At 48.0% G+C, this 21,382-nt stretch overlaps 1 protein-coding gene across 4 annotated transcripts in view; it reads left to right on the top strand.

Annotated features, from left to right (window-relative positions):
* LOC106749769 (nucleolysin TIAR) overlaps positions 1-21,382 on the top strand; it is a 229,398-nt gene that overhangs the window by 189,818 nt on the left and 18,198 nt on the right. The window lies entirely within an intron of this gene.

Genomic DNA, 21,382 nt, shown 5'->3' with positions numbered 1-21,382 from the left:
CCCCCCCCCCCCGGCTAACTAATTTCATTCCGCAAGTCTTTAATTAGTATTCGTCGCGGGGCGTCCAAACTTTTTCACTAGGAGAGGGCTTGCAAACTCGACCTACCCGGATTGTTCACCCGTATTTGCATAGGCCAAATTCGCAGAAAGTACTTTCTTGCTGGCCACCTTTACGCGGTTAATATTCCCCGACGGACGTATCCTAAATTTCTCATAAGAGAAAATAATGGTTCCGAAGAACTTCCCGCTGGCCTGCTCCCTCCTTTCCACCACCCGCCGTAAATACCCGACGCGATCCTGACAGTCGCCGAGCGCCGAGTGTACACCGACCACAATTAAAAACGCGCGACCGCGTGCGGATTACTTTAATTTACAATGTTCGCGCCTCGAACTTTGCCACCCGCATCTACGTGTATATTTTGGAGCTTCGCGCGGTAAAGCGCCGCTGCATCACGCCCGTTTCGCCTCGTCCTGGTCGCATCTTATTTCCTGCAACCGCAACCCGCCCCCGACGTGATCTCAAAATTCATTTTCACTTCGACTACGAGATCGACCTACGTAATATCAGGGTTTAGAAATTCGCGAGAAGCGTCTTGATTCCTCTAATTAAGTTGCTCTAAAATGTAAAAGAGGACGCTGGTTATAGTATCGCGATGGTACCCGTACGAAACGGTATCTGCGGTTTATCGAGCGTGCGATAAAAGCATCCGATTTCCATTCTGTCCATTCTGTGCTCCGACGTCGTTTCGCCACATGCATCTTTTCATTTCGTTTCGACAATCACCACGCGTCATTCTGTCACGCGCGAGCGATTTATTATTTTCCCCGATATTCAATATCGAAGACTCTCGAATTAAATAGAATTACAAATTAACAGACTGTCGCGGCAAATTTGGATGTTCTCTAACTACGTTGAATTTTTCTCCGATCTGATTTTTGTGGTCGCGAAATATTTAAAAGCTTTTTCATGTGAATTTATTACTCAAACTAAACGTTAAAGCGGTTATCTGTGGAAAAATTCTCAGCTTCTATTAAACCGAAACCCTGTTCGTTTGATCAAATATGTTCAACCGAACTTTGCGTCATTTTTCCTCGACGGCTTCTATATACCCGATTAAACGTGAATTCACTCTCAAGTACGTCATTCGCATAGAAGTATACAAAATCTTGTTGGCGATCTCTCGCGAGCTCTAACAAAACTCCTCGAGCTTTGAGTGGACGACTTGGCACGCTCCAGGCAAATTCTTGCATTATGTCGATGGCCAATCGCGTTCGACTAACATAGGTACGTGTACATAGGTACGACATCGATTTCCGCGCTTCAAAGTCGCAGTTTCGCATAATATCACGTACCAGCTCCGTAGCATCGAGTACGAACTTTTTGTAACTGCTTTACAAGAGTTCGCAAAGCGGCGCAACTCTCCTAACCGATTATAAGAGACATTTGTGAGCCTCCAAACTAAATAATTCCCAGACAAATTTCCAACGCCTCAAAAGGGCACAACGATTGAAGAAAAGTGTCTCTGTTTTACGCTCACTAACTCAAGATATCATAACTCAAGATATCATAACAATTAATGTCGTAAAACATTCCGGATCTCCCAAGAAGTTTTTCTTCAAGCCTCGACGTAACGGCAACACTCGAGTATTCGCAACATCAAAACACAATGGCCCATATAGTTTTACACCTGGAGATTCGGTCCTTCAATTCGACGGAATCTGCGAGATCAGCGCGAAAGCAAAATTTCAGCCCGGTCTGTCATGTTTTACGGGGCGTATCGATACAATTTACCACAATGCCGGAATATAGAAGGCGCGCAATGCGTGAATTCGCGCATCTGCCATAAAATATGATATCAAAAGCTTAGACGGGTAAATAAGTTCGAGCGAGACGATAAAGGCAAAACAACGCCGGCGGAAAATAAAATCGAGAGGTACCGAGAGAGAGAGAGAGAGAGAGAGAGAAAGCCCGGGACTACGCGCGGACGCAAGCACACACACGCCCGCACGGTAAAACGCATTCAAAGAAAACAGGAGAGGTTCCGGAGCGCAAGTTTATCGGATGGCGTTTTACTCGGCTGAATTACACGGCGGGAGTTTATACGGCCCCCGGACTTTTCCGCTCTTCACTTCTGTATCTTTCCAACAACATCCCGTGCGGTTACACCAACCCTCATCTGCAAATCCAAAACGCGGTGCGCCATAACCGCCGCGCCGAGGCTTATATCTGCATACCCGGGCGAAACGGGGAAGATGCGGCGACCGCCGCGCATCGAGAGCCTCGGAGTTATACATACTTCAACAAATATCGACGAGCTGGCTGCTGCGCGCGCGAATAAACAAACGGCGAGGGAGAGAGGGGATAATTTGTTTGCATCGCGCGTGCGGAGCAGATCCTCGCGCGTTCCCGCGCCGTGTTTGTCCCCGCATAAGCGAAAAGCGGTCTAACGCGAGAGCGATATCAAATCTTGGTCATAATAATCGCGCGGAGGGAAGAGAGGGAAAAACGGAAAGGAAGTTAGGGGGAACAGTTGGGTCGTGCCAGCATTTAATTTGACTGAGCCCCGAAGTTATCCGGCAACTGGGCCAATATTTTATAGCCGTGGCAATTAGATAATTTTGCGGTCAGGCAAAAATATGATTGCTGGCGTGTGAAAGGACAAACTTGGGCGCGGGTTAATGTCGAAAGTTTGTATCGCCGCCGACCGTCGTCGGATCGCACGTAGTCGAACCCGGGGACTTGTGCGGGGCCACCAAACGGGACGATGACGTACACATATTATCCGGACGACGCGCGATATATCACGATAAATGCGGTATTCATCGCCGGTTCGGGGCGAGTTTTACGTTTCCCGTAGCTCCCGTAACTAAAGTCGCCGGTTCCCGGTGATCAAAAACGGCCCCCCTTCGCCTCTCTCGTGCGCGGAGACGCGATTAAAATGTATTTCGCTCGTTTTTCAAAGAAAACAATATCCACCGTCGGCGGTGGCATTTTTATTTTACAAAGGTATTCTCGCGGCGTGTCACGATGATGCGGTGGCCGTGCAGCGCGAAATACGGATAATTAAAAAATGGGACGTGTACACCGGCGCATTGAAATTTCGTGAACCGATGGAAAATTCTCGTATTTCATAAAAATGGCCGCGCCCTGCACGCCGGCGCATTTTATTACTGGAGTCTCACTGCATAAGCCAAACATGAAATGTATATTAATGTTCGTAGCCATTCTGTATGATTACTACATGTCCTCGTTATTAAATAACGCGGATGCACGCGGCGCGTATAAAGTTTCCGTAAGCTAAACGTACGGCTTATATATTTCAATAATGTACATTAAAGGATGCGCGGCGCGCATTGTAATATAATATGCGTAACAACGGACAAATGAACAGAATAAACCGGCTAAAGTTCGTCCAGGTGCGACCTGTGCGGATTGTCGTGAAATGGGGGGAGGGGGGGATAAAGTTCTCTACCGAGGCGCTCGAAGAATTCTCGGGCGCGTTGTCGAACGAAATATACGTTTCTGATTTCAAGCGTAATTGCACACGAGTAATTACACACGCCGCGTGGACGTGAATTCCCGGTAGAAATTGCAAACGCGGCTTCCCGACGTCGTGTGCGATCGCCGATTCCAAATCACGGTAACGGTCGCCGTAATTTCTGCGCCGCGATCACTTATATGGTCTCGCTGTTATACTTACACGCGCTCGGACGCGAACATCAGATTTTGCAGTCGGGCGTGTTTGTAACGTATCCGCATAATGGAGCGCATGCGAACGAAGGTACGAAAGGAGATGGAATTCTAATAACCCGAGTGTACCCGGGGTATCCTCGAGTTCGCCTCAACGATCAGATTTTACAAATGTTCGCCATTAACGCTCGGAATTTCCGTCATTGTGCGAATATGTGTGTGTGTGTGTGTGTGTATGTTCGTGGGCGACTGTGTTTGTGAAACACAGCGACGGAAATGCTACTCGTTCTCGTTTAAACCAGATATTTCATATAGCCGGAGAAGTGGGGCCGCGCCCGGCGAAATGGAGATCCGCATAATTACCGTGCGCGTCGATATTGTATTACCGCCCGCGTAAATACCCGTGTCTAATATCCGTGTCTCGTTATTTCCCCGAACGGTTGTCACAGAATCACGATCGCAGAGGGATCCTCACGGGATTTCCCCCGCCGGGGCGCCCTCCCTCTTTCACCCCCTCGGGGCTTTCCTCCCGTTTCCGCGCTGCTCGTAACCGGCGAACGCAATCTTAATGCGTCGGAAAGCTAGTCCATCAAGGGTGACGGGTGGCCGACGTGCGGGCATTGAATAAGCAGCGCAGTCCGTTTGCGTGGGTTAAGTGTCGAGCCGTGTTGGCAACACACGGCACGCTTCCCGGCACTAAAGTGCGCAAGTGTGCTCGTGCTGGATAGGGGGAGGCTCGCGATGCATTCTCGGTGCTACAACGCGGAGGAGCAACGTACGTGTGCGTGCCGCCGGTCGATCCGGACTGTCTACTTTGCAGGTGGTCGCGTCCCCGTTAGTTAAAGCGGTCACGACGACGAGAAGTCGGCCGGCCCCCTTTAAATTCACCCTTCATCTATCGCTCTCGTCTTACGACTCTAAGCACGAGGGGAGAGAGAGGGTCTCTTATCGCGTCGCGGACCTTAACGCGTTGCCGCCGCTCGTCGAGCTTCTATTACCGGCGCTTTTCTCACGATCGAGGGGAGCCGAGTTTAGACGGAAATCTCCAACGAGTCGCGCGAGTCCACGTCGAGTACTCGACGAGGCTCCTGTATTAAATTACAGGGTGATCTTAAACTCGCACTCGGCGAGCGCGGCTTGAGCCTCGTCGGACCGACGAGTATGTGTGGCTTTCGGTTACACGACAGGCTTGAAGATCCCGTCCCGTGCATGCCGGACAGTTTTCCACCACCCTCTCGTTGTCGGCCGATCGGATGGCGGAAAACTGTCGCGAGATGATCGCTTCGTAGACACACACGCGCGCGAGTAAATTCGTTTCTCTCTCCTTCCCCCTCCCCCCCANCCCACCCCCTCCTCCTCCGTCTCTGTTTGATCTCGCGGCATAACGATCGCGGCACGAGCAAAAATCGGACGACTCCTTTTTATCCGTCAGAACACAAAGCGACAGATCCCGGCGGCGAATCTTTTTATCAATTACCGCGACGGGACGAAAAACGCCGGCCTGATAGCGGCGAGTGTGTGCCGCGGCCGATACGACTGATATCCTATTGGCCGCGGCTCTTTGTCAAAGTGTCACGGTTTGATGAAGCCGCGCGCGAAATCAAAGGCCAATTCGATTAAAGGCGCCCGGCCCGATCTTGTCCGCGATCTGCCCGCGATACGATCCACCTCCCCCCCCCTCCCATATGATTTACTACGTCCGACGCGAAACAGCGGCAATCGCCGCGACCGCGCGCGCGCTGAATCGTTAACCGCCGATAATTACTTTTATAGCTCAAGGGGCGAGACAAGTACTCTCTTTCCCCCTTCCCGTCCCTGCGGCGGTGCCGCCATGTTAAGTGTACGTCGCTGTGTGTACGTTAACACGCGTGTATGCGCAACACTACACAAGCCGGATGAAACATCAACAGACGAAACTACCAACCAACAACCGCCCCGGTACAATCCTCTCCCTCCCCTCCCCCAGCCACCCTTCACCACCTCCTCCTCCACCGCCATTCTCTCTCTCTCTCTCTCTCTCTCTCGTCTCCTCTCCTCTTGTATATCCTTTCCTCCTGTATTTTCCGACCATCCATCCTCGCTTTAGGCTGTGAGTAGAGGTTTCTGCTTGTTGCATCGATGGCCGGGGCCGGTCAGTTGTTCCCGACGAGAGTTTTTGATTGGCTGCCCGTATCACAACAGCCCGCGGCTGGGCGTACATCGGAGCAGCGTGAATAGTAAATTGGTTGGAATTGCCGCGGAACAGGGAAGTTCATATCCCTTAGGAAACGAGCCACGGGACGCGTGTATCCCGTTTCAAAGCATTATCGCACTCTTTGGGATCGACCGCGAGCGCGTACGCGAGCGAGCGAGCGGCCGAACGAACGCCGTGCATCCTTCCTGCATGAGAGCGCGGAGCGGCCGGCTTTTGATATCAAACTGTAGCAACGTGATTAGTATCATACCGTCCGGGATTATCCATCAAACTTCCGCGTAACGCAATTTGCGGAGCAAGCCGAAGACCTTGACACAGGCCGTAAACGTGACGAGAACGGATCTTATCGTATTTCATGGATATGACACGGGGCAATGCTGGGGTAATAACTGAACCGCGCACACCGAAACGGGCGCGATCCGTGATTGATTCTAAGGGAGTGGGGCGCCGATAACGCGCCGGATAACGCTGGATTTAACGAGCGGGGAGAAAAGCCACGGGTCGAAAGATCACGCCGACGACGATTCGAAACGGTCGACTCGCTCCGACGGAACATCCGATTACGGCGGGACCGAGCCGAATTCTGATCCTAACCGAATCCACGTATATCGATATATTGTAAAATTCATAGTCGCGCACTGTGGATACCCGGGGGAGCTCGCTGTTGCCCCAAGGGCCCCGCATTAACTTAGATTAATAAACATGGCCTCCCACGTAATCGGTTTGTAAACTGTTACTGTGTAATTTATTCCAACTCGGTTAGACATTAATGTATCATTTTGAGCAATGACTATAAATCGCCCGACTAGCCGGAGCGTATCCACGATGCATATCCATCACCATGCATGAGCCGCATACATATACATTCTAAATATCTTGTTTATCTTGCAATGTACGAATATGGTATGTACTAATTATCATGGCATAACATATTAACATAATATTGTGATGCTAAACATCGCTCGTGATTTCCGCTAAAGGTTACGAGTCACCCGCTGTGTTATCCGGTTTAGGCAATCAGAGATGAGCGATCGCTCAGTTTATGATCCCCCGAAATTACCGATTATCGTCCGAATCGAGCGCCTCCGAAACGACGAACGATATTCTCGCTCGCAGCGTGCGTCGTATCGTCTCTCGCTTTCTACCCGGGCGACGCGATTATTATATATGCTGAATCGATTCTCTTTGATATCGCTCGCACGATTTAACTAATCGGAGGACAAAGATGCCTGAGCTCGCGAGAATCTTCCTCCCCTCTCTCTCCCTCTCGCGGAACAGACGAGCCGCAATTTCTTCTGCCCCAGTATCTCCGGGTCACTCTGACTTCCTGACTCGATAATGCGGCGAGATGTGAAACTTTCGGACAGAATACGAAATCCGCGCGTGACGCGAATTAAGAGCGGCGGCGACCGTTCGCAATACGACGTGACGCCGCGACTCGGGAGGGGAGGGATGCGACATACCACGTGAAAGCGCGCGCGGGGAAGGGGCGAACACAGACAGCCGCGCAACCACTTGTACCGTTGGGCGTTTCGTACGGCAAATTGAGGAAAATTGGCGGCTTCGTTATTTACAGTTGATCCGAAACGAGGTTGGGACCCTTAGCGTTGGTTTAAAGCCACGACCTCCTTCTTTTACTTTTCGCTCCTTCCCTACTTTCCCGCTCTCCGTCTCGCCGGGTTCGACAGATACGGGAAGAGTGCAAGCGGAGGACGAAAGAGGACTAATCGTCGCTGTTGATGCGCGCGATGAACGAAGAATTTCGCGTAAATTAATTCGCGCTTGTCGTCGCGCTCGGTGACGTTTTAAATCGGCGTTCCGAGCGGAAAATTCAAACGACTTCATTTTAAATTAGAACCCGGCCCGATAATTAACGAGAGAACGGCGAGAGCGCTTGCGCAAACAATCGATAACGTTGTATCGCCGGGGACTCGACGGATCCGTATCGTAATTATGTAATTGCGAAGTGCCCCTATCTCCCCGATATCGTATATCTCGCTCGCTCTCTCTCGCGTCCTATAGCTACAAGTTGGCAGTCCTATCGGTTACTTATTGATCGCGAGACATTAAAAGTCGACGAAAGCCACTTATATAAATTTTTCATTGTCACTGTAATTGCTCCGAGTTCGTACTCAGTGACCCGTTTCGAAAGAGGTAATGTTCCAAGCCAGACCGCGCGATGTTACACCGAGTCCCGTAGGTATTGTTCTGAGGAGTACCCGCACTCGAGATGTATTTCGCGCAAGAGGCAACGTATCCTGGTCGTGCATCTCTCTCCTCTTGGCTCCGTGTACTAACGGCGCTCGTCGCGAGATCCATTTGATCGTTAAAACACTCGGTCTTTCCTATTGCGCGTCCGCAATTCGCCGGCTATCGGGAACAATCTGTCGTATTGATCATCCGTTGCTCCATCCGAATTTCCGCGTTTAAATAATACGAGGATACGCGACTATGGGCGTGGACGGAAGGGCGAAGAAGGGGGGGAGATATGGATTTTTAATTAGGAATAAATATCGGCGCAAATATAATGCACATTAAAATACGATTTCGTTTCAATCGAACCGCACCGGTTGAGCCGCTTAGCACGGTAAGCCGGGAAACGTACGGAAATTAATATCGATGATTGTCCTGGGAATAATAATAGCTGTCTGCGTTAGTTTCCAGTTCGAGCCCCTTCTGTTTAAATGTTTCGCTTGGTTAATTATATCGGTGTGTTTGAACGTCGAGAGGTAAATATGAGGGCAAATTGTAAGACACGGGGAAAATTGTCGGGGAGAAACGACGTGCCGGCGTTAAACGGCGAGGATAAACCGTCATGTCGTTATTTCTCAAGTAGGCACGCAGCTACTGTACGGCGAAGATGTAATCTTCAAGTCGTGTGTGTGTGTGTGTGTGTGTGTATATATATGTGACGTCGATTTTTTTCACTTGTTTAACTTACAAAATCACACGGTAATATGCGCAATGAATTTCATAGGTCGCGCGTAATTACAACGGACAACCGTGTAAAAAATGCATCGCATGCTTTTCCATGAATTGCCGATCTCTGTTTTGCTACAATATTGAAGGTATTTTAAATTGTCTACCCTTAAACAAGCATGCTACTATTACACTGGCTATATGCTTCATATATTGCGACTTATCTGAATGGTTGATTGTGCTCTTCGAATGAAGTCTTTAATAATGAAACGTATAACCAACCGAACCAAGCAGATTACATCCTGCCGCCGAACGATCGACCGTACGGTAATATCCCCCGTTTTAAAGCATCTTTCTTTCGACTTTAAAGGCACGTGACGAAGTGCCGCACAATTGAGGCGCGAATTTCGGCGAAAAAGAGAAAGGCAAAAAAAAAGCAAAAGGACGCGCGGGAGGGTATTTTTGCGCGCACCAGCCATTTGCACCGACAGTCGGCAAACGAAAAGTAGAGTGACGGTACCGCGCTAAAATTAGATTTCCGTGGCCCGAGATCGATCGAGTTTACTCAAGAGACGGTGTACGCGTATGGCTGGCCCGCTTCAATCCCAAAAACTTTGACGATTATACAAATCGCGCCGATAAACCTACTTCGTCCCCGCGCAATTTCGCCTTCCGGATTTCCGATGTAAATCGGCGCTCGTTTGTCCTCCCGACGACGTCTACTTCAGAACGATTCGGCCAATCAAGATCATACATCACTTTCAAAAGGGCACAAATGCATGAAGCGAGCGTGTATGTTTTTACATATGAATCGACCGGGAGAAATTATTACGGCAAACACGCGTGAAATATAGCACTATGACGAAGCGCACATTGGAAGGGACAAACAAAAGGGAGACAGCGGCTCCGGGCGAAAAAATTGCGCGCACTAATACCGAGGCCGAGAGTCTGCTCGCATCAGCATTCGCGGTGTACAATGATTCATACGCTTAATAGAGAAACGATTTTCATCCTATCCGCGAGACGTTACTTTACTTTCCTCGTGCGTAAGATGCGCGTGAAAACGATCGCATCGTGCACGGAGAGAAGAAGGAAAATCCAAGGTAGGTCTTTTCCTCCCCTTCTCGTTGTTCGCGTAAACAACGACCGCGAAATAATTGATCGGACGAATGAAACGCCAGCGCGCCGGAATCCGAGAGTCGTTTCAGCATTTCTCTCTCTCTCTCTCTCTGCCTCGCGCTGCTCGCCGCAGCGAAGTCACCGCGGGAGGACTAGACTATCCAGCTCACGTAAAATAGTCGCAATTTCGCGGCCATTTAATCGTGAAAGTGGTCGAAAGTAAATGATGGCAGACAAGCACGGGGGCGGATAAGGCGGTGATTTTAGAAAGGGATGAGCGACGTAGGTGCGAGAACCCGGCGGAAAGATAGATCGCGCCCGGAGACCCGGAGAGAGCGCGGGAAAAAGAGTAGGAAGGAGACTCAATGTTTGTAGTAGTAACTCGTGAGTAGTTGCCGAGCGAGTCACCACTGCAACCACTAACCCAACCCCCGAGCCCTCGACCAAGCAATCACTGCTATCAGCACCTCGGCACCGAGACCGATCCAACAGTAATACACTCCAGCCAGCTAACGTGTTTTTGCGGGGGATTTCGCCGACGGCGCGATCAAACGGCCGCGCGCTGGATATGACAATTGCACAATGCGCGCGGAAGCGTACGGTCGGAATGCGCACACCTCGCTCGCAATCTCGACACCCACACGCGTCTTCCGCTTCGTAATCCGCGAGCATTTATTCGGATACGGAGAATCAAGCTCAACTTTCTCGCCGCTGCGAGAAGCACCGACGATAAGATCGCGTTGTTACGCGACCGATCGAGATTACTGAAAATCCCCGTGTCGCTTATTATGTATTTCCCCCGACCTGAAATTTTCGCGAAGGGGGGGGGGGAACGATCGTCCCCGCATTGTTACGCATCGTTTTACTCTCCCGGGCCTGTTGTCGTCGCGGAGTTCCGCCGAGGTAATTTCTCGCCGGACGCATGAATTTCTCAGGCGCGCCTTCGCGTAATTGCCCGCCTATTGTTGCGAGCTTCTACGGGCGATCGGGCTTCAGGCTCGTTTTTACGGGGCTTGTGCAAGCACAGCGTTACGCAACCCGGCCGCAAGGATCGAGCGCGCCGACCGGTAAAATAGCGACACGGTCACGTATGTAAAAGCTCGGCGTATAATTAGCCCCGCACACGAAATGAAATTCCTGAGGACTGCCGCCGGCTACGAGCATACTGCACACGGTTAGGCGGAATCGGGTTCGGGAAACGGAGGAGGTGCCGAACACGTCGGGCGCAGAGAGGGTCGAGGACGAATGGAGGCGCGCGCGCACGGAAGAGGGTTGCTTGGCGGAAGATCGGTGGTAACGTCGGTGGCGGGCGCTGCTGCCTACGGAGGGTGGCGAGAGGCGCTTGCAGAGATGTGGATCGAAGGTAATATAGGCATATAGGCGAAAGGCGAGCGAAGGTGCAGAGAGAGGATTGGTTTTCCCGTTTCGGCGAGGCGGGAGACCATTTCGTCGTCGAGTGCGGAACGCTGTTGAACACCCCCGTGGCTCTTTAAATGCTCAGATCAGTTTCTCTCTCGCTCGAGATCGTTCCGTCTCTCTCTCTCTCTCTCTCTCTCTCCACTCGTCCCGGTTTCTTTCTTCCGCGTCTCTATGTATTTCCCATTCTCCCTCCCTGTCTCTTTCTCTCTCTCTCTCTTCCGCCTCGTATCCGGCTTAATCTAAAACGGACCTTCGCTCACCTTCGCGCCTGCTTATCTTCAATTGTGTTCTTCGCGTCCCACACCGCGTCCGCTCCTCGATCCTCGCAAAAAATCCGCACGGCGGATTATCGAGAGAAACGGTCGACCCTAATGGGATGATTCGCGAGCGATCGATCTAATTGTGAAGTAATTCGAGGGAACGGCACGAGAGCGAGGATACAAAAGATACGCCTCTGAACGTCGTCTCTCTCCCTGTCTCGTTCGTTCGCTCGCTCGTGCTTGCGCGCGCGCACATCCAAGTCGACGCTCTCGGGAGGGAAAATTTAATAAAACTGTTGACTCGCGTCGGATCGTCGTATATTAATTACAAGCGCTATCTCGGTTGAAAGGCGCAAAACCGTTTCCATCTTCAGTAGCACATATCGCAGCTACGGGCACGACCGCGATGTGTACCTATGTACCAGGGCTATGTACATTCCGCACTTCTAATTGCACGATTCCGGATGAGCGATATCATAAACCGCGATTTATACTCGCACCTACGGGCTTCTCCTGGAAGCGCTTAGCGATAAAATGACCGTCTCGTGAGAGAGCGAGCGAGCGAGAGAGAGAGAGAGAGAGATGAATTGATTCGAATCAAGACCGCTTTAACGCAGAAACCAAGAGTGCCTAAATACACACGCGATACGTATTGGACGCCTTTATCGGGGCCACCAATCTATTAGGGCGAATCGGCGAAGGGCGAGAGAGAGAGCTGGAATTTATGCCGCGACTACAAATCTTGGCTTGGCCCGAGGAGAACGGACTTGCGAGCCGATGGAACGGAGCGAGGCACGAAGCAGCCGGGGGTTAGACTCGATTCTCGAGACTTAACTCGAGCTCCGAGTGGTATCGCGCGGTGATCGATTGCGACGAAAACATCTCGATTAGAAATCCATAGTCCGTCGCGGCTTCTTCGCCAAAGATAAATCTGATTTTTTATTTAAGCTTAGTTATTTCCGCGGGAAACGAGGAATGTCCAAATGGTGTGTAAGAGAGCGCGGCGTACATGCCGCGCATTAATAACGCGACGGCGATCACCAGGAATGGAGTATTTTTAAGAGGAAACAGCGCTGTATCATTTATATTTAACTGTAGAAAGACTAAACCTCTCTCTCTCTCTCTCTCTCTCTCTCTCTCTCAAATCTCTGACGTAAATCGTCGTTGTGGGGATGCCTTTAGGATGCCTTTAAATCAGAGGATAACGTGAGATAGAGGACTGAGAGAGAACCGGAACGCCGACGTGGAATCGAACGTCGGCGTCCGCACCGTCGGTTATAATAATAATAATTCCGATCGGCGAATTTCGGGAGGCACGATAAATCGCCGCGCGAATTGCAATTCCGCGCAGGATAGACAATGGACATTAATTAACATATAAAACGCCCGCGAGCGGAGGGAGGGTAGTTGCACGGGAGCAAAGGGGGGTGGGCAAAGATACCGAGTCGACCGAGCGCGCACTCTCGACAATCGTGATAGAGACGCAGGAAGTACGAAACAAGAGGCATAAATAATAAACCGAGTAACCCTTTCGCATAGATTTGGATGCGGCTCAAACTTGGCCGCGAGCATGGGTTGAGGCTTTACCTCCTCGGAACGAAACCGCCTATCCGAAGATTATACGGAAACTTTAACGGCCACAGTTACTCTCAGCCTTCTTGGCAAAGTATGGCGGCCGTGGTTTAGCTCGCAGGTTTATTAGTCCCGATAATGTCCCTGCGGAAGGAGGGAGAGAGAGAGAGAGGGAGCGGGTGTTTACCGTTGAGTCTGCTCGACGATAGTAGGCTCTAACGCGGTATACACGCTCTCGCAACGAATGTACTCGTGTTACGCAGTGCGAAACTCTGATTCGAACGCGAATTCGAGGGCCGCCTGCGAAGAATCTCGCGTTGGCTTCATCCCCCCGCTCTCACCCCTCTGCGATTTACTCGCTCCAGACGTAAAACTCGACGTGACTCACGGACGAGCGACGTCCCGAGGTAGAAATAACAACGATTAATTACCGGTCGCCGTGCTGAAATATTTAATATGCGTCGCGTAATTATCTACGGGGGATTAATTTAATTGACCCGCCTATCCCGATTAATAACAATTATTATAACGCAAATAGAGCGGGACCTTATTCGATTCACGTCTCCCGACCCAGCGGAAATATCTCCCGTAATGCGCATTAACTAATTGAAAGGGATTTCATTATGACGCGCCACGTACGCCAGATAAGTAAGATAGTAAAAGTTATATAACTTACGGTTATAATTTACACGCAATCTCATCGTGCGTCGGTTATACGGCCCGTACTATCCATAAAAAGGCGTATCACACAGTTTATAGTGTAATCTTGAGAGATAGGAGAAACTGGTCAGGAAATACCCAGTTTTTGTCATTATGAGGAGATCCATTAAATTGTCGTTAGTGCCGTAGCGGCATAAGGATATACAAACTATCGTCGCAATGGTAAGCGAGAGAGCGGGATAAGAAGAAAGGGGGGGAGGGATATCCATTCAAACGTAGACTTCATTTAATGTTGCACATTTGTACAAAGCCCTCATGATCGAGAGCATTTGCTCCGCCATTCTTCACGTACCTTATTGTATCGCGAATTTACGCTCGACTAATACCTGTATCGAGTTCCCCGCCGTACGAATCTAACGTCAACCCGACCCAGCTCATTTATCATTTCGGACGAGCCTCCGGCTTTCCGAAACTCTCGATATTTCCTCCCCCTTTCCCCTTGTCACTTTTGTAACAAAATAAAAACCATCGTTTGAATGATTAAACACCGGGACCTCGGGAATTATTCTGACGCAATACGAGGATTAACCGATGACACAAGCGCTATCGCCTCGAGAGACAGATACGGGCTTTGTTGGAAATCGCTACATACGGGAATATTTATTCCGTAATTACGCTACGAGCTACGACGACCATGACCGACAATTGCGATGTAATGTCGCGACTAATTTTCGCAACACGCATAATCGATTCCGTAGGAATGTGTGTCCATACGACTCGTCATTACACTGTTTCGTTTTCCTTCCCTTTTTTTTTGCACGAATCGTTTTAACACGGATATTTTGCAGGAGGATGATACGTCAGGGATTAAAGGCCAGTAGGAAAGAAAAGAGAGAAAGAGAAAGAGAGAGGTGGTGTGAACATAGACGAGTGTGTAAGTGTACCACTATCAAACCAAGCTAGCTACGAACGTTATCTAATTTACCCTTTTATTATAAAAATATGTTTCATACTTTTTTCTTACTTCTCTTCTACCTCTTTTTACATAATTATACTTCGCAACCTTTTCAGATACTTTTAACATTATTATTACATCATTTATCTCTATGTTGTATTTATTACTACTACAATTATTAATCATTCTCTTACCTCTCCATTTTCACTCTTCATACTTGTATACATTATTGCGTGGAGAAAAATATCAGCACCGCTATATATCACGGTGGCTGCAAAATATTACGATAGATCAACGGTTGAGCGCGAAACGATTGCCACTTCGGCACGCTAATTGCGCGTTGATTTGGAGTAATATTTTAACGCCGCTTCATATACATACAGCCGTTCTCTCTTTTGTCCGCATTTTTTAGAAAATATATATCGTCGCATCAATAAAACGTCTGAAATAAAATGATAATAACGTAGCATTAAATATCACGCGCGCCCGCGCGCACGTCCAGACGAGTTCCGTTGTTGTTTTCTCTCTCGTTTCTTTTCCCTTTTTTTCCCGCGAATAAGCATTTCGTAGAATTACGCGAAAATTATAAACATCGGTGCTTCATTTTATTAAACGTCAACCATTGTGCATTTCTGCTCGTATCTTGCTGCAAAAGATATTTTCTGTCGTGTCTGTTTAAAAATCACGAGCGAGCGAACTGCTGTTTATAATACGGCTAGAGGTATTAAACTAAATTGGTAGACTTGTGTGATGGTCTTTTATGTACGTACATACATGTACACCGAGTACGCGCCTCGAAAGATGCACGTGTATATGCGTATGTAGTGACGTCGTTCCAACCTCGTTAAAAATATTTTTTATATAACGTTTTATAATACAATTTGTATACATTGGCTTTAATATGCATGCTCGTATATTCCCCCTTGTTTGCAAAGTCTTATCGGATCTGAGATATTCGAAATTGAATAAGAGGGATATTAAAAGAGGTATACAAATACTACAAGGAGGAAGAAAGAAAGAGAGGGGGGGGGGGAGAGAGGCGGAGAAAAATTGAGGGAGAAAAAGAGAGTGAAAGGGGAACTGTACAGTAAGCAAGGTAAAGGAAAAATCGAATCTTCCTTCACTCTTTTTCACTTTACTTTTCATATTTTTCATTATTTCATTGTTTTACTCTTCTTGATCTTTTTGTGTCTTTTAGTTAATATATAGTGATCATCGTGAAGTGAGTCGAGACGGTTCCTCGTGATAGGGACAAGCGGAGGCGGGATCGTACGCACAGCATTATTCCATCAAATCTTATCCATTACATTCCCCTTAATACACATCTTTCGCATATTTTATCATATTTTCTCCGCATTCTGTACAATTTTTCTTACTTCACGTGCACTTTTATATGCGTGCGCAGCATTTCATCCGATACTTTTTCTCATCATATTCTCCGCTAATTTTACTACTTGTTGTGTGAGAGGTTCTAATTAATTTTTTAATTAGTCCCGAATTATATATAAAAAAAAAATATATATGTATAGACACGTAACTAACATCGATTAAACACGCAGACATAATTCAGTCGACAGATAGATAGATTATTATAAAAACAACAATTTATACACAGAAATTCAATCGCGAGATGAAGTTTTCAAAGTGCGCTTTACAGACTTGTGTCTGTGATTCGTCCGTCTCCGAAATCAAATGTTACTAAAGATACAAACGTTCGACGCGACTAAATAGCCTAAGTACGATCTTCGATTTTGCGAAACCGCGAGCGATCCCGTGAAAATAATATCCAAATAGAGAGCGAGGACAAAGCGAGTTGAGAGGCAGGGACGAAGAAACCGCCCAACCCGTTCGCTCCGATTTACATAAGCCAGCAGGAAGTTACAAATGCGGCGTCAGTCCGAGTACTGATTATTCAGATATCCAAGGATGCCCGGGAATAAGAAAAAGGAGAATGGCCACGAGGACAGCCAGTGTCCACTTAGTGCCCGCTACCATGAATTTAGTCGGGACGAATATTGGCGCGCTGCTCGGGTGACCAGTGCCAACGAAACTTCAAGTACTCGCGTTATTTAAGGGGGTACGAGATACGTACATTCGAGTTCCATCGTCGACCACTGGAGATTCCATCCGCCATAAAACGGAGAAAAGTGGAAACTTCCCTTTCGGGAGAAGGAGAGAGAGCGGGGAGATATTGCGGAGGTCTAAAGCCGCGCCGTCCTTCCTTTATTTCCTTTTTTTCTTCTTGCTCTCACTCTCCCTTCCTCCCTCCTTTCTCACTTTAGTGTTCGCGCGCCCCCCTTTTTTTAACTTAAGGTTGGAACTACCGCGCGCGTCCGGACTCTCGGCGCGGTCGGTAGAAAATTTCGAGTTTACCCCCGAATTTCTTGTTGATCTTTCATCTCCCGGCTCTCCGGGAGCGGCGAGTTATCAGAAATTCAGTGAAGTAAAAACTTACTAGATTCGCGCGATAAATCTAGTTATTCGATCGCCAAGTGGTTCCCACTAGATAAGAATAAAGTTTCACGGGAATACGCTGGAGCCGCCATTGACCCGGCGTATAGAACTTCGATTTAGGCACGTCCGCGTAATCAGCTGCCTAATGAGCCGAATCCAGAACTACAGGCTGTTTCCGTAATGGCGGATCTTCGACCAGGCACGTCCGAGGGATCATAAATCACGGACCATTTTCGAAGGGCCAGAAGTGAGATCCAGCGAATTTGGATATTTTCTTGCGATCACTACAAATTCCCCCGAATTCGATCCGCTCAACGTCGAGATGCGGATCGCTCGTCTCGATGAGAGAGAGAGAGAGAGAGAGAGAGAGTTTAAAGAAAGTTCCGCGAAATTTTTAGATCGGTCGCAATGCCACCCCCGTCGTCGCTACCGCGTCGACAGGGTGTTCGATACTCGAAAGTAGTTATTTACTTTTATTGCCGCGCGTAAACTGACACGTAATTTCTGCAAGCGCGACTCTGGAAAACGTCGAAGTTTAAACATATCGACTGCATGTGACTGCGACTATAATACGTCGGTAAATAGTGTTCCCAAGAGCCGCGCCGGTTCGTGCAATCGCGTTAGGGTCAGGAAGCGTATTAAGATCTCGAGCGTATACGACGCATGAGTCGACCACTTAAAATGGAAACGCCGAGAGATAGTCATGCCTGAGGGCTTCCAATTGGAACATCGCGCACTCAGTGGAATCAAATCAGTTTGGATCGGTATGGTCCAATCTCGAGAGGGAATATTTCGATTAAAGTACTAAGAATTCGCGGAGGGGAAATAAGGGCGGCGACGCGGCGCTCTTGCGAGCGAACGAGCGGGCGAGCCGTCAAATATTTCGGAAAATTATGATTTCTCAAAAGTTCCTGTTGCGTTTCCACGATCCCGGATTCCGCGGAAATTCCGACATTTATACCACAGTTCTACCTTCTATCGCCGGCAAACTGGGATGAAGCGTTCAACTTGGCCGATTGTTCCGTGTCGTCGATTTACTTTACGAGTCGAACAATTATCTTATGTTGCTTTTGTCGTATGCATTTTCTTCCCGAGATTTTCGCGACGATTTCGAGCAACACGAAAGCTTTCGTCAAACGGGAGGAAATTATCGATTCAAGGCATTCGGTGATATTAGGTTCAACCTTGTGACTAATTAAGAGGCACTAATGTAGCAAATCGATTGCGGCTAGAGATATCAATATATATATCAATATACCGACGGCTTTACATGTCACGTATGGTAATATTCATACCGATCGTTTTTAATGCATGACCCGATATTCGAAGTGTGATAAAACTCGATAAAAATATGGTGGTCGTGTATATAGTTATCCTTTCGCCCGGTATCATCCCCTCCATCTGGATCGATTTCATCTTCACAATCTTTCTTTTAAATCCTCTTTTTTCTTCTCTTATAGAATATCAGCTCCGTACGAAAACCTTCGTCATAGATCTACAATAGCTCTTCAATTTTTCAACCAGATATTCTCGATGTAACCGCTTCAAAACGTCGGGAGCAATTCTTCCAATCGATCTCCGATATCTGGAATCTCGATTTCTCCTCTCGCTTAAATCTCAAAAACTACGTCCACATCTCGGACAAGTATTGACAGAAGCGCAGTGACGGCTTCGCGTGTCGCTAAAAATCCGATATAAAATTAATATTCCGTCGGAGGCAATTTATTACAGTTCTCTGTAAGGAGAATGTATTATAAAGGAGTTATGTATCTCCGGCGTCTCCTCAAAATACCGTTCCATGTATTCGCCTGGTGCATTCTATGCCATAATGTGGAACAAATTGCTTGTCAAAGAGTCAGGTTAATGCAAAATATTCGAGAATACATATTTCGCTTTTGGATATCCGGAGCGGTATCACTTATTCAACATGAGAAAACCGTTCAACTCACTTATTCGAGCTAAAACTGTCTTTTTGTTAGTCCGGCCGATGATGGATAAATAAAGTGGCGGACGTGGACGAGAGGAAATAGCGAATAAAGTAATTGAATTAATGCAAACGAGAAAAAGAGTCGGGAAAACAATGTTTGTGTCTTTTTAGTCTATTTGCGGAATGTTCAGTTTTTATAGCGCTTGTCCCCTGTCAAAGGCCGTAACACTCGAATCGCTTTACTCCATGTATAAATTCGACTCATGTACTTTCATATCTGTTGTCATAAGTACAGACACAATAGGAACCAGCGGGTATACGAAACTGGCCGAGTCCATTTTCGGAGAAACCGAATTTCCCACATTCCGTTAATCCGACACCGTTCATTTGTTCGCAATCAATGACGCAAAAATTGTGCATGCTCTGAGTAGGATTATCAGATCTGTAACGATTAGATGTACAGAGGTAGACGTGTCTTTCTTTGTATAATAATGTCGTATTTATCTGCATCTTGACACACGAAATGCTTGTTAACTCGAGGTTTTGTAAAGTAACCACCCACGATACAATGTGTGCAATCTCCAGGGGGAAACCACGCGTTTCTCGAGCAGCGATAGCGAGAGTAAACGCGAAAGCGTACAGAGATACGATGCTCGGTACGATGAGCGGAATTCACAATCGCGGTACATAACCGTCCCCCCATACTCGCGGAACAATATCGCGCTAATATCGGCTACCGGCGGTGACACATTGATTCGTTACACCTTGTCGTATAATAATTCGCAGCTATTAACCCGCGCAACGATCGGCGATCAAAAGCGGCGGAATCGTAAAAAATTGACGGCCCCGTGAGCGTCGCCGGCGCTCGGATATTTCAATCTGCTCTCCTTCTTTTTCTCTCTCTCGCTCTCCTCTCCCCTCCCCCCCTCCCATCACTCCTTTCTCGCGAAATAAGCATTCTAGAACAAACAAAAAATTTTTTTAAAGCCGGCCATAGGCGACGCGGGGGACAAGCGAGCCGACATTCCGGGAATACTGAGAATAACGTTCGCCGGGCAATAAAGAGATAATGCCGAGCTTTGAGAAAAGAAGAGAACGTCCCTCGGTAAGTTCTTAACGGGACGTTCTGCCGTTCTGAGAACCTTCTATCCCCGAACGAGGCAATTACAGGCCGTGGTTTACCGGTCGCGTTTACACCCGTAGCCTGCTTCCACGGTATAGGCTAAGCCCCCGTGCGATCGTAAACTTAGCTGACGGGGTTCAACCTCTTTGGCATTGGCGTTCGATATCTCGAGCAGCTCGCGTCCCGCTTCGACCACGTCGTGAAACCCGGCTGACCTCTTTCGTAGTATCAGTAAAAGTAATGCCGGGGGGGGGGGGGGAGCGCGGCGCTGAGCGGAGAGAGCGGCAGACGGGGGCAAAGGATACGTGAGAGATCTATCGCGTCGCGGGGGAAGTAGATACTTTCAATAATGGCTTTTCCAAGGCTCTCCATGTGCGTGTTGTTTCTTATATTGCTATCGAGGATCGGTAGCCGATCGTTGCTGGATGTCGCGAGCGGAATAATCGTTTCGCCGTGCGCTGATCGTTTTTTGATGAATGCTCCCTTTTCCCCTCGCCCCTCCGCCCGGACGAAACGAAGCGTCACTCATTCTTTATGCGCCAATCGTGATTACGAACGAGCAGGACTTACACGTCGAGTGGCGAGAGAGAGAGAGAGAGAGAGACTGTGTAGCATTGATTGATAATAAAATAAATGCCGGTGGTGTGTAAATAAAATGGCACGGCAGTCGATATTTCCTGCGTTGCGTGCGTGTATATGTATGTCTGCGTATGTGTGAATTGTTTTCCTAATTAAGGAATAATTTTATCGTCGTAATTTACAACGATAGAACATTACTAATATTTGACGCGCGATGAATTAAACGCGCGAATTGAGGAAAATTGGTACGCTGACGTCGATTAAAACAGATCGCAATGTAGCGAGCGTTTTATACATGTATATTTGTACGTAGATGTGTGTATGTGTGTGTATATACGTAAAGTAAATTTGTTAACACATAATTCCATATTTTATATTTGCTAGAAGTAATTAATTTCCTGGTATGAACAGAATAAACACCGATACTCTAGCAAATATAATTTAAAAATTCGCAGTACAAAATTCGTTAGCTTAAACCGTAATCGAGCTCTCGCGATAAACGATTTTCAA

This window comes from Dinoponera quadriceps, unplaced genomic scaffold (assembly GCF_001313825.1).
Source record: "Dinoponera quadriceps isolate SergipeBrazil2010 unplaced genomic scaffold, ASM131382v1 scaffold3289, whole genome shotgun sequence".
In the NCBI taxonomy this organism is placed as follows: Eukaryota; Metazoa; Arthropoda; class Insecta; order Hymenoptera; family Formicidae; genus Dinoponera; species Dinoponera quadriceps.
The sequence above is the reverse complement of the archived record's forward strand: the minus strand, read 5'-3'. Positions and strand labels throughout refer to the sequence as shown.